Consider the following 13,186-nt stretch of genomic DNA (forward strand, 5'->3'; position numbering starts at 1 on the left):
AATGTAACTGCTTGTGTTATTATGCTGCTTTAATACCCATTTCATGTCTCCCAGCCACCATCTCCTCCAGGGTTACTGTCTCCACCTTCCTGCACTCAGCCTGGCATGGTTGGCTGAGATACTTCTTGAAGTGACTCTGGGAGATCCCTGAGCATGTGATGTTGCCTTGTGTGCAAGGCAAGGACAGTCAGCCCATAGCTCAGGCAGGGAAGAGCAGGGCTGGTGGCTTCACATCCCGGAACAAGCCCATTTGTATTACTCTGCACTCAGTGTGTATTGCTGTACACACACTCACCACTGAGAAGAGATCATTCCCTCTCACTCTGTCCAGAGAAAGACACAGGGAATGGAGGCTGTCATGAGATAAATGGTTATTATGAGGTGTAGGTATTTTTAATTAGCTCCTGCAGACTGCACCACACTGCTAATGAGCTCTTGCCAAGTTTCCTGTGATTCCTCTTTACTTTTTGTAACACTGTAATAGTTACAATATAATAATTTTCTATAACCATGATAAAACCCAGATAATCCTTCTGTAACTCCTGCATAAGCTTCACGTAATTAAATCAGTTGGTGAAACATTCTTGGTCTAAGGGATGGATGAATGCAGCACAGCTCTGCTGCTGGATGGAAAGAAGGATGCTGAGCACGTATTCCCCACATCCTCCTGCCCCCAAAGCAGTATAAAGCCAGTGCCAGACTGGAATAGGGTTAAAAAGGCCAAGAGTTGTGTTTGGATCTCAAGGTAGCCCATCATTGCCAAAGCAGAGGCCAAAATGTTACCCAAGTAGTAAAGCTGGTCCTGAGTTTGGTCCTGGTTGGTGCTAGGTGAGCTGGTGAACAGGCAGCTGCTGGGCTCCCAAAGCAGAGACTAGTTCCCAGATGGGTGGGGAGGTGTGAGAGGGATCAGTGGAAGAGATTTCACAGGAATCCCACTTTCATCTGTCCTTTGAAAGAAGGGGGAGTGTTTCCCAACAGTGCCTAGAAATGCAATTTAGATAAATAGCTGGCAGCTCCTGGGAAGAGTTTATCCAGCTTGTTATCTTCCACTGGGCTGCTCTGATTGCTGTACCCCAGGTGGTGCCATGTGTGCTTATTCTCTTCCTTCCTTTTCTTTTCATTAGGAGACACATTTTTCTATAATTACTCCTCTTATAAGTATTTCTCATGCAAAAATATATACACTTTGCAAAGGAACAGTCTCTGCACTTGAATGGGGGAACAACTGCAGATCTGCTGTCCTCCCTCCAGGAGCCTGGTGATGGTGAAGCCTTTTGTGATGCTGCCTTAGAGGAGAGCCTGGCTTCTGAAACTCATGCTTAAGCCTGGAGAGTTTATTGTCAACTGCAAGAAACTTGCCCCTGGGCAGTGCCACAGACTGATTGCTGAGAGGATTTCTGAGCATGTCCCTGGAGAGCAAAGCCAGGGCACATAGTCCTGCCACACATCCCCACCCCACAATTCCACAGGAGGCAGAGGTGGGGAGATAATCAAGGTGAGTGAGCTTCCAAAATCTCCATCATACGTTTCCTGTGTTGCAATTAAGGCTAATTATGTCTCAGCTAGTGCCTCAAACCTCAGCTCAAGACGGTGCAGTGGAGGAAGGTGAACTTGTGAAATAAACCCACTTTCATCCCTCGATGGCCCCTCGTGCTCCCAAGCACCAGGATGTGTGTGTAGCTGGTGGAGAGTTATTGGCAGTGACAGGGAGGACGAGGGGTGCTGGCTGCTGGCTCCTCCTGGAGCTCTCCTGGGGCCAGAGACCTTCTGCTTGGTTTCAGATGAGCACTTTGTACCCATTAGGAGCTGACAGTGATTGGGATGTTTTGTCTCACCATCTTCTCCTACACGCCCACACGAGTCATTAAGCAACACTTCAACTCCTCTGCTTTGTGTCTCTGTCCCCATCACCTGTAATGGCTTCATTCATCAGCCTGCCCTTTCTTTTGCCTGTGTTTTAGCATGTATGGTGGTTTCTTTTTGGTGTGGGTGCCCTGCATGGAAGGCACTGTTATCTCCATGACCTGCTTGGACAGGGACCACCATCACAAGGGAGTCTTTCATTCCTTCTCCTTCCAGCTCCTCTTCTCTGCCAGGTGCTTCCACACCCAGACTTTCCTTGCTCCACTTTGATTTCCTCACCTCTGAGCATGTTTCTTCTGCCTTTGTTGACCATGAGAACAGCTTCAGAGAGGACATTCACACTGACCTGTTTAGCAGAAGGACTGAGCAAAGGACATTCATCTAGAAGACAGTGAAACACATTGTGAAATGGATACGATGCCCTGACAACAAAAGTCCATTTCACCAAAAGACAGGAAAAACTTAACCTCAACAGTAAATTCTGACAGCGTTTGGATGTGTTCTGGTTGGTAGAGCATCCAGATTTTACTGTTTGCAAATTGGGCTCTTAACTGAACCAGGTGCTGAACAAGTGCTTTCCACAGGTCACCGAGTCCAACTTTATTCTAAACAGCACCAGCCCCAGGCCAAATTCACTCCTGAAATAAATGGGCTCATCTCTCACTTACAGAGCCACATGCCCTGGCGTGGTGCATCTCCTGCCATAGCCTGCAGCAGCAAGAAGCACACAGCAGGCTGACTTCTTCTTCAGCTCTCCTGCGGGCAATGCAGCTCCACGCTGGCCCTTGGATGGGTTACTACCTTTCTGCTCCAGTTATTGCTGCAGTTTATGAAAGCCTGCAGTGAAAATGCTGTATTCACAACGAGGGGAGATGAAAGGATGGAAGAAGCCTGGAATTAAATATCTGGAGTAGTGGGTGGTCTCCTTCCCTTTGTTTGACCGTCTTGAATTTTCCTATGGCTCTCACATCCCATGCTGTAGGAGCCACTCCCAAACCACTGCTGTATTTTGGTATTTCCTACCTCCTATATATTAGAAGGACCTGATTTTGTTCTTGTGTGTGCTGATTCCACTGAGTACTGAAGCTGATCTCTTCCCTAGCTAAATGCAAGCAGTAAGAGAAGACTGGGTATGAATGATCACAAGATCTGATCATCAAAAGTCCACCCTAGTCACCTGAAAGCTGGAGAATTACCTTAATTATTTTTTACTTTTTCTAAGAGGAAAGAGGAAAAAGTAACTTTAAAATTAACTAGTTACTTGTTCCTTACCCTAAAAAAGAGGCTGCTGAGGTTACTCAGACAAAGGGGTTGCTGAGATTGCTCATTTTCTCAGTGCCCATTCTGAAGCACTAGTGCCACATCCAGGCTGTCAGATCCAAACACACTGAGAGAAAAAAAGGGTAGAAAAGATAACAAAGATTCAGTGTTTAAGGCCTGAAATGGGCTTTTTAATTTTCTGCTTCCTACCTATGTACCCAACTTGAAGACACTCAGACCTCAACTAGACAGGCCCTAAACTGTCAGGCAGAAGTTTTCTCCTGCTGAGGATGGAAGAGGGTTTCCTGCACCCTCAGCATGGGTAGGGGCAGGCAGTTCTAGGACTTTGGGCAGAGCAGGAACCTGCCCAGGCACAGTCAGGTTTTCGTGACCCTGACCAGCTTCACCTGGGCTCTCCACCCCCACCCAATGCACCCAGAGCCTATTTAAGTTCAGCCTGGGAGCTGCAGCTCTGAGCCTGGCTGGAGGAGTGTGGGTCTCCAGTGCAAGCACAGCCATGCATCTGCCTGACCATAGATTCCCCATCAATGTCTTCAGAAGGTGGCTGTTCCACCTAATGGCAGCATGGTAAGTCCTTGCTTTGCTTGAGGGTTAAAGCTTGTGGGCTTGTGACTCATGCTCTGGAAGTGTGAGCTTGTTGCAAGGGTTCTGGGGGGAGTGGGGTGCTTCTGGTGGTGCCTAGGGAAGGGTGGGGACAGCCCTGACCCAGCCCTCTGTGTCCCTTTCCTAGCCACAGCCCCTTGCCCAAGCACTGCAGCTGCTGGTCTGGGCTTTAGACAAGCTTTGCTCAGCCCCCTGCCCAGGCTTTGCAGAGAGCTCTTCAGAAGCTCAGTGCCTTTAGGGTCTGCTGGGTTTGGATGTGAGCAAACGTGGGACCCTGGTGCCCCAGGCAGGGGAATGGGAAGCAGTGTAATTCCCTTCTTACACACAGAGGTTCATCCTTTCCTATTTACTTCTGAACATTTTTCATTACAATGTTCTCATGATGCTTTAGGGCTGGAAACATGGGGAATATAAATCAGAGCTTGTCATTCACAAGCATCACATCTATTTTACTTTAATGTATGTTTTCTGTTAAAATACCACCCGTTTAGTCGTGAATCTTGGCTATTATCAGAAGCTTATTGCAATCATTTTCCTTCCTTTTTATTTACACCCAGGAAATGCTGTGTTTAATGATGAATTGGTTTCTGACCAAAGGGATCAGGTTGTTTGAAGAGTCGCAGCTTGCACGGCCTCTGTGCTCTGACTTAGCAATTTAGTTGCCTCTCTTCCCCTGGGTTTTACCTTTTTTTCCTGCTGGCATAGTAGGGAGGGAGCACAGAAAGTCTCTTCTTTACTCCTTTTTCATGGCTAATGTGAGCGTGGAGTCCTGTGTTGCACTTGGACTGAAAAATCTGGGGAGGGGAAAAAAAAAATACAAACCAACGTAAAAGGAAACTAATTCTGGAAGGATTGGAGGATTTCTCTGGGGAGGCTGAGAGCAGAGTCCTCCCCTGTCTCTGTCACCATCGGTCAGCTGTAAAATGCTTCTTGAGAAGTGAAGGCATGGGGAGAGGGGCAGGTCTTGTCATCCTGAGCTGTCTGGCAGGAATCAGAAGGGAGGTGTGGAACCAACTGACATTTTTTCAGCCATGAGCCTCCAGCTGCATGGTGTTTCCAAGGATCCAAGAGCATCCATAGGGATGGGCAGGTGCTGTGCCTCCAGCTGGGACCAAGCTGGGCACAGCTCTGCCCCATCCTGCTCCCCCCAGGGGGCACAGCCAGCTCACGGAGCCCTGGTTAATGCAGAGCAAAACTTGGTCATGGAATCATCAGATTGCTGTGGCTGGAAAGGACCTCTAGGATCATCCAGTCCAACCACCATCCCAACCTTTCCCTAACCACTAGAGCACAGCCTCCAGTGCTACAGCTACTCGTTTTTTGAACCCCTCCAGGGATGATGACTCCACCACCTCCCTGGGCAGCCTGTTCCAGCACCTAACCACTCTTCTTCAAGATCTGTCCTTGAGATCTTGGTACCATCAGGCCACATGACGTTCAGCAGCTTTCTGAAGTGTAGTCCAAAGCTTCTATGAGAGCAAATACACTTATTTCCCATGGAGCTTTTCCCTCCACCAGTGCTTCAGCTCAGGACAACAGACAATTAACTGAATCCAAGGCAGACAAGTCTGAGCATCCTGTAAGGACCGTGCAGAGCTTTCCTGTGGGGTGTGAGCAAGGATGCTATTGCTTCTCCAAAGGGTTATTAATGTTTGGGAACTTATCCATCCACTGGGGTAAAAGCTGTTACACCCACACAGCTTCAATGAGTCAGATCCCAGGCAGCCAACACAGGCTGCAACCAGAGCACCAGCAGTGGGGGAAGTAATGCATCAGCCTGCTCAACCCTTGCTGGCAATAGGAAGGTAGAGGGGGAGGTTTAAAGGATGCTTTTCCTCCAGGTTTTCTGGAATAATAGCAGGATCTGGGCTTTCTAAACTTTACAGTAAGGTCTGCTGATCAGATATGAAAAATAGATTAGATATTTTTTTCTATAAGCTTCATTTATACTCATTAGAGTGCTACAAGTAATAATACCAGGAAATAGATTTGCAGGCAGAAGTATGATTTTTAAGTTAACGATGTTCATTTAATTTCAGCTCTTGTCTCCTAGATGTGCCTCCTCCTAATGCTCTAAATAGCTCCTCTGCCTCTTTGATGTTTACACCCTTCAAATGCATAAAGACAGTTCTCTACAATTCCTCATTTTGCCAAGCAATACATACTTAGTGCTTTTCATCTCTCTCCATAAATCAATCCCTTTCCTCCAACAGGAGCTAGAATAGGATTTTTTTTTCCCTTATTAGATTTGTACTGAGAATTTCTTTTCAGAAACAGATAAATGATACAAGTTTTTTTCATGACAAAGCATCCTATCATACATTATTAGCAAACACTTCCACAGCAGAACAGGAATAAAAATAGAAAGTGGGCTATAAAAAAGAATGTATAGCAGGATAGCATCTAATCTCACAGCATGATGCTAAAAGTGGAGCAGTTCCTTCCCATTTCTCTGCAGATCTTCAAGGAGAGATCCAGGAGGCCTAAGAAACACTTAGCATCTTTTACTTAAGGATTTCGTTAAATTCTGAGCGATCTCTGACATCAAGTTAATGAATTTTCTCCTTATTCAAAAAGCCCACCTACTGCTTGTGATGCTTTTGAAGCTGCAGATCCTTCCTAGCTGGCTTAGCTGCTGCCCCATTCCTTGCCATCCCTCCTCCTTGTGTCTCAGCTGTACACACCCTCTGCCACAAAACTTTAACTGAGAAACCACCCAAGTTCTCCATTCTTTTTGGATCCCACTTATCTCAAACCCAGGTTTCCTTTTTTATTGCTGATTAGCAGTGGAAGCTATCAAATGTGAACTGCTTGAGGTTCTCACCTAGCAGGCCAGGTTAACAAGTACATAATGTGATTTTTAGGATTTCTTCTTCTGATGGACTCTTCCCAGGGATCACACTCTGTGACTTGCATGGCTGGCTGTGCTTTAGAGGCTGCAGGGAGATAAGGGAAAAATAGTCACCCTCCCATTTCCCATATTTCTGAAAGCAATTTTGGTTGGAGGCCAGCAAACCCTGCAAAAATGGATTTCAAATGAAATTACAAATGAAAGATGAATACTCAAATGGACAACAATTTCAGCAGCTATTTGTCAGGAGAAGCTTAGGACTTTGGAGATTAGCCTGCCCGGGCAATTACTGCCCTGGGACAGAGGCACGTGCGAGGTGCACTCCAACACGTGTCCAGCTGAGGGCTGCCTGCCCTCCTGTCCTCTCCTGCTTTGCTCTTTCAGCTACGAGTGAGGAAAGGAGAGGCTGATCCATGGGTTTATTTTCCTTGCTTATGGCTTCAGGAGTGAATAAGAGAATGGGAAGGTTCCCCTGGGGCTGAAGAGCCCAGCAGAGCTGGCTGCTGAGTCTCGGAGTCTATCTGGGAGCCAGTATGGAGATGGGTAGAGGCAACAAGGTTGAACCCCAACTCAAAGTATTTTGGTGATTATTAAATAAATGTGGCAACTAATAAACTGTGCAGCTGCAGTGTATATTCAGGGAGGGAGCCTGGAGGTAGCTTCTATCATCTTACAAAGGAGCAGGTGCTGCAAAGGAAGCCAATATCTAAAACTCTTAGCAAAATGCCAAAGATCTTCTCTAGAGCTCCTGCCAGCAAGCAGAGAGAAGGCACAAAACCCGACACAAAGCCAACGTGGCTTCAGAATAAACAACCCAAAGGGGTGCCAGAAGTTGTTGTGCATTGTTTTGTGACTGTGCATTTTAATTTTGTGGTGTTCTTGCTGTCCTCAGAGCACAGCACTGGGTCCCACCACTTCCCTGGGACGGCTCCTGGCTGAACATGGTTGCACGTTTCTGCCTTTGGGAGCACTGTGTTCTTGTAGTAACTTCATTGCTTCCACCCTGAGGCCTGCTGGGTTCATATGAAAATTTGTGCTCTGGCATTTTTGGAGTTGACTTTTTCCTAGTTTAACAAAGCTTTTGAATAAGTTTGACATGGCTTAGTGATCATAGAATCAAAGAATCATTTTGGTTGGAAAAGATCATTAAGATGAGTTCAACCATTAACCCAGCACTGGCAATTCTGCCACTAACTCATGTCCCTCAGCACCACATCTACGTGTCTTTTAAACCCCTCCTGGGATGGGGGCTCCCATTTCTTGGGCAGCCTGGGCCAAGGCTTGACCACCCCACTCTTTTGGGGAAGACATTTTTCCTACTATCCAACTTAAACCTCCCCTAGTGCAACTTGAGGCTGTTTCCTTTTGTCCTATTGCTTTTTCCTTGGGAGACGAGCTCAACCCCATCTTGGCTCCATCCTTCTCTCAGGGAGCTGTGGAGAGTGAGAAAGTCTCCCCTGAGCCTCCTTTCCTCCAGGCTGAACAACCCCAGGTCACTCACCTGTTCCTCACAAGACTTGTGCTCTAGACCCTTCCCCAGATTCATTGCCCTTCTTTGGACATGCTCTACAACCTCAATGTCCTCCTTGAAGAGAAGGGCCAAAAACTGAACCCAGTATTTGAGCTGCAGCATCACCAGTGCCAAGTACGGGGGGACAATCACCTCCCTGGTCCCTCTGGCCATGTTATCTTTAATAAAATCCAGGATGCAGTTGGCCATCATGGCCAACTGGGCACATGCTGGCTCGCCTTCAACTGGCTGTAGATCAGCACCTCCAGGTCCTTTTCCACAGAGCAGCTTTCCAGCGACTCTGCCCGAAGCCTGTAGTGTTGCAGGGGGTGGTTGTGACCCAGGTGCAGGACTTGGCACTTGGTCTTGTTGAACCTCATACCACTGGCCTTGGCCCAGCCTGTCCAGATCCTCTGTAGAACCTTCCTACCCTCAAGTAGATCAACCCTCCTGCCCAACTTGGGCAGAGTCTGCTGCGTTACTGAGGGTTAGTTACTGACTTTCAGGGCGGGACCTTTGTCATCTGTTATCACTTCAGATCAAGACTTTTGTAAGAGAAATAGTAGCAGAAGTCCTCTTGCACTGGCCACAGAAGAGGACAGTGGACTTCTCTCGGGAATGATTTTTCTTCTCAATGACATTCCCCACATAAATCAAAGTCCTGATGAAGGGTGAGACCTGAAGCTGTGAAAGCCATTGGTGACTATCTGCATAGGCTTCACCCACCTGATGTCCTGAGGCCTACAGCAGGTCATGGGACAGGACTTGAGGACAGTGTTGGCACCCAAGCCCTGCCTGGATCTGTTGAGAGCCATCTCTTCAGGGTTAGCAACATAGGTGAGGGACAGGTATGTGTGAGGGTGGGATTTGCAATCACCCAGAACCAGGGACTGAGAGTACTCAGACACATTACCTGGAGGGCAGATGTTGAAGTGTTAGCACTTTATAGTTCCCAGTGTTGCTGACAGTGTAAATCTCTGCTTTCCATCTTAGAAAAACAGCATTCTTTTATTTTTTAGTTGGTACAAAACCATCTTAAATATCAATAGCTAGACGTGTTCCCTCTCAGCCAACCAAAACTTGAAAGGTTAACGTTTTAACCTCAAAGGCTAATGTTTCAAAAATTTATAGTACTCCTTTGACCCATTTTAATTGTCTTTCCTGAGATGTGCTTGAATGTCACTGGCCCTCCATGGGGAGACAGAACTGCTCAGTTTAGCTATTGCCACTGAAAACACATTTCTGTAACTGCTCTTGCTGCTGTTGCACAGGAGTTTAGCACAGCAAGAAAAGAACAGCAAAGAACTGGTGGTGAGAAGGTTTCTGAAATTCAGGCTGTGGATTAGTGAAGAGCCCAAACTGACCAATTCTGTCACACAAAAAAAGCCCTGAAGACAGCGGTGGGTTCAGTATTTAACTGTTGCTGGCAGAGAGCAGTTGTACACCTTGGTGGTGCAGAGCAGGTCAATGCACTTTGCATTGGTCTAGGCACCAAGCTCCTCACCCCAGACATTCCCAGGGTGGATATCAGACCTGGCTTTGGGGAGTCTCTCCAAAGACCAAGCAGATAGTCCTCTGCTCTTCGTGTGTGTATCTGCATGCATGCGTGTGTGTACATATCTACACATGCCTGCTAACTCTGGGATAAGCACAAGCTGTCTGTGTTTGCTGCACATTCTGTTTCTTAGGTTAACATTTATACTGTGAACTCCCTGAAGATTATCTTTCTGAGTGTTTCCAACATGCCTAACCCTCCTGGGCTTTTCATTTCCTGACTGGCTTTTAATGTAATGTAAAGAACAGAAATAATACCTTCCATTAAAACTTTATTAGATAGCTCTTCCACTTAAGAGAGCTGTTTCACTTACTCCCAGCCAAATGAATTCCAGTCATTGAAAGCTAGACGTGAGATTTCGGGAGGGGGAAGCAGAAAGCCACCTGTAGTCTTGAAAAGATGAGGAGAAACCAGAGTGGTGGGTTCAGGGACCTGTCTGAGGTGAAGCACGTGGCTCAGTATGGAGTCCTGGGCCAAAGCTGGGTATGACATGAGGCTGCAACAGCCACTATAGGAAACACTTCACTCCCTGGCAAGAGGAATCTGCAAATGCATGTCCCCCACTTCTACACCCTGCTGATTTCTACTGGAATCTGTTATAATTATTGGGAGCATCAGACATCTGCTTGCTTCCATGGATGTTGCTAAGGCTACTGGTGAGCTGATTGATGTGTGGTTACCACCAGAGAGCAGCCTGAGTGGCAGCAGCTGACCTTCTTAGGAGCATCTGTATTGCTCCTCACCTTCCCTCTGGCTTTTGCTGTGACCTTTGGATACAGATCGATCCCAGATTAGTGTTTGTTAACAATAAATACCCTAAAATTAGGCTACAAGTAGACAAGTTCTGAAAAGGTTAGACAAGCTTGGGGCAAGTTAGCACAAGACTCTGCTCGCCATGCTGATGACTGGGCTGTGTGGTCTGTCTTCCAAAGGTATTTTCTGGTTCTTTTACCTATGATTTCAGAGCAAAACCAGCTGGACAGCACCAGGATTGGGGGAGCTGTGGTGTGGCACCTGCACCTTCTCAGCTGGGCTGCACAAAACACTCTTACAGTTCAGGGGATGGACTATAACTTATTTTTCTGGGCACTCTGCAGTGTGTGTATGGAACTCGTGTTTTGCCAAGCAAAGATGGGTAAATGCATCCAGCTGGACTGGACTGGCTTCAGTTCATAAGTGGCAGGAGAGGTTTTTCATTTTCCCTTCAACAGTTATTGTCCTCCCCACTCCATTTGCAAACTTTTGGCTGCACAAATATACCAAAGTACACTTCTACATTATAGATACATAGATATATTTATGATATGGAAACTGTAGACCATGTAACAGAACAAATTTGCATCTAGACGTACCAAGGCATGTAGGAAAGCCCTTGGAGAACATCACTGATCATCAACTATCAACTGGTTAAACAAAAACTTTGATCCACATCATCAAAGGTGTTTTATGTGTCTTTGCAACATCTTCAAGTGTTCAGCAACAAAAAAACACTCAGAGGGGAAAATTAACCATGTCATGGGTGATATAAAGCTGCATCAGTACCTATAAAGTGCCTTAGCAATACAAGAGAATTGAAGTAATGAACAGAAATGCTCAGCTACAGCTTTTTCCATATTTTATGTTAATCATTAGGGTAGAGCTGAAATGAGCTTTAATTGATATTAAGGGTTGAAAAAAATGAATTCTCTGGAGAATGAGTCTCTTTAACCTTTAATGATGCAGTAAATAAAAAACCCTGTCAACATTTGTGCAATAGTAAGGGGTTTCAAAATTCCATAGCTGTGTGGTGAGCAATTCAATCTGCCTAATTCTCTCCATTACAGCAGACAAAGGTGATGTCAGTGCATAAATTCAGCCACAGGTTTTCCACGTTTTCAAGCTGTCATGCCCTGGTAATTCCCCACACTGACTTCTTACCTCTGAAGGGAGGTGGGGAGAGGAAGGAGAGACTGTGAGGACTAAACCAGTTCTGCATGCTGGCTTTTTCATTTGTGCACCTTCTGACTTGGAGGCTTCTGATACCAGAGTATCAATAGAGAAACAGTGCCTCAGCAGAGGGTAAGGTAAAAGGAGCAACGCTGCCTATTCTTCCTTTCAGGTGAAATATGCCTGAAAACGTTTCATTTTTCACTTTAAAGGCAAGATGGAATTGCAAAAGACTTCAATACTTTAGGGATACTTAGTTTGGTAATAGTCAGCCCGCTCTTCTATCTGTCAGGGTTCAGCCTAGTATTGCAGCAGCTAATAACTGACTTGGTGAAGCACATGAAATATTCCTCTGCTGTAAGCAGGAAACCTGTTTTTCATAAAATCCATTTGATCATTGCAATCAACTGGAAGTATTACATCATTTAGGCAAGTTACTGTAACGCCGATGGTGATTCTGCTGTAGTTAACTGGGGAAGAGAAAACAAATCTCCCCACTTAGAACCGTCTTTGTCTTTCATCAGGACTAACACAATAACAGTGCTCATATCACAGGGAATATATCTCCTTTGGAAAGTTCCCAGCAAGACTTTCTGTATTAAAAGGAATATATTTCTGCATACTTACAGAAGTCCTCCTGAACGATGCTGGTGCTTTACCAGGGGGTGAGCCCATTACACTTGCACACTGATTCAGCTATAACTTTTCTGCTGATACACTGTTGTAAAATCTTTAAGAAAAGCTTTCTTTTAATGCTGGTGTAACATCAATTTTTTTCATTCTTTTTTCCATCTTAGTTCAGGTTTGGGAGGGTTTAGGGGAGGAATTGAAACAGAAGTGTCCCCAAAATTAGCTTCAACCTTGTACTGTGTTTCAGAGCTCTTTCCTCTGAGAAAATCCCAGCAATCCTGGGACAATATAATGTCCCAGGCCTGCCAAGGATGTGTTGAAACAGCTAAAGAAATCAGCAAGGTCTAGGTAAAGTAAATATGTTTTATCAGCAAAAAGTTTGAAAGTTGAGTTAAGCAGTGATAGGGCTGGATTAAAGAGGAAACAGCCAAACCAGGGAAAACAAACCTGGTGAGTGCACAGCTACCAGGACCAGCAGACTCCTGGCCAGGTCACTTCCACTTCTGAGGGATGGCCAGCAAAGCTGGGGAAAGTGCTGGGAATGACAGAGGCAGCCCTTATAAGCAAAGTAATTTTATGGAGTTAAAACACGGAGGATCTAATTTTCTTCTAGAAGACTCATTACCATGATTTTGTTACACTTTATTTATGGGCTGTTATGATAGTTCTGGCAGGTCATAATTGGCTGAAGCTGGAGAATTAGTCACATTTTTCACATTTGGAAGAATGATCTGTACAGTTAGGCTAATGACTTCATTCCCGGAGATGCCACGTGCTGGGCAGGGGCTGCCTGTCCTGGGCTATGGCTGGAGTAACCCTTTCTGGTCCTGAGCAGCCTGGAGTAACCCTTTCTGGTTCTGAGCACCATGCTGAGTTCCTTGATTTTGTCCATGAGACTCCAAAATGACTTGACTCCAAAGCAGCTGTTTGGCGTGCAAGTGGCTTGCTGCTTGCACAAGGGTTTTCC

This window comes from Merops nubicus, unplaced genomic scaffold (genome assembly GCF_000691845.1).
Source record: "Merops nubicus isolate BGI_N331 unplaced genomic scaffold, ASM69184v1 scaffold1892, whole genome shotgun sequence".
NCBI lineage: Eukaryota > Metazoa > Chordata > Aves > Coraciiformes > Meropidae > Merops > Merops nubicus.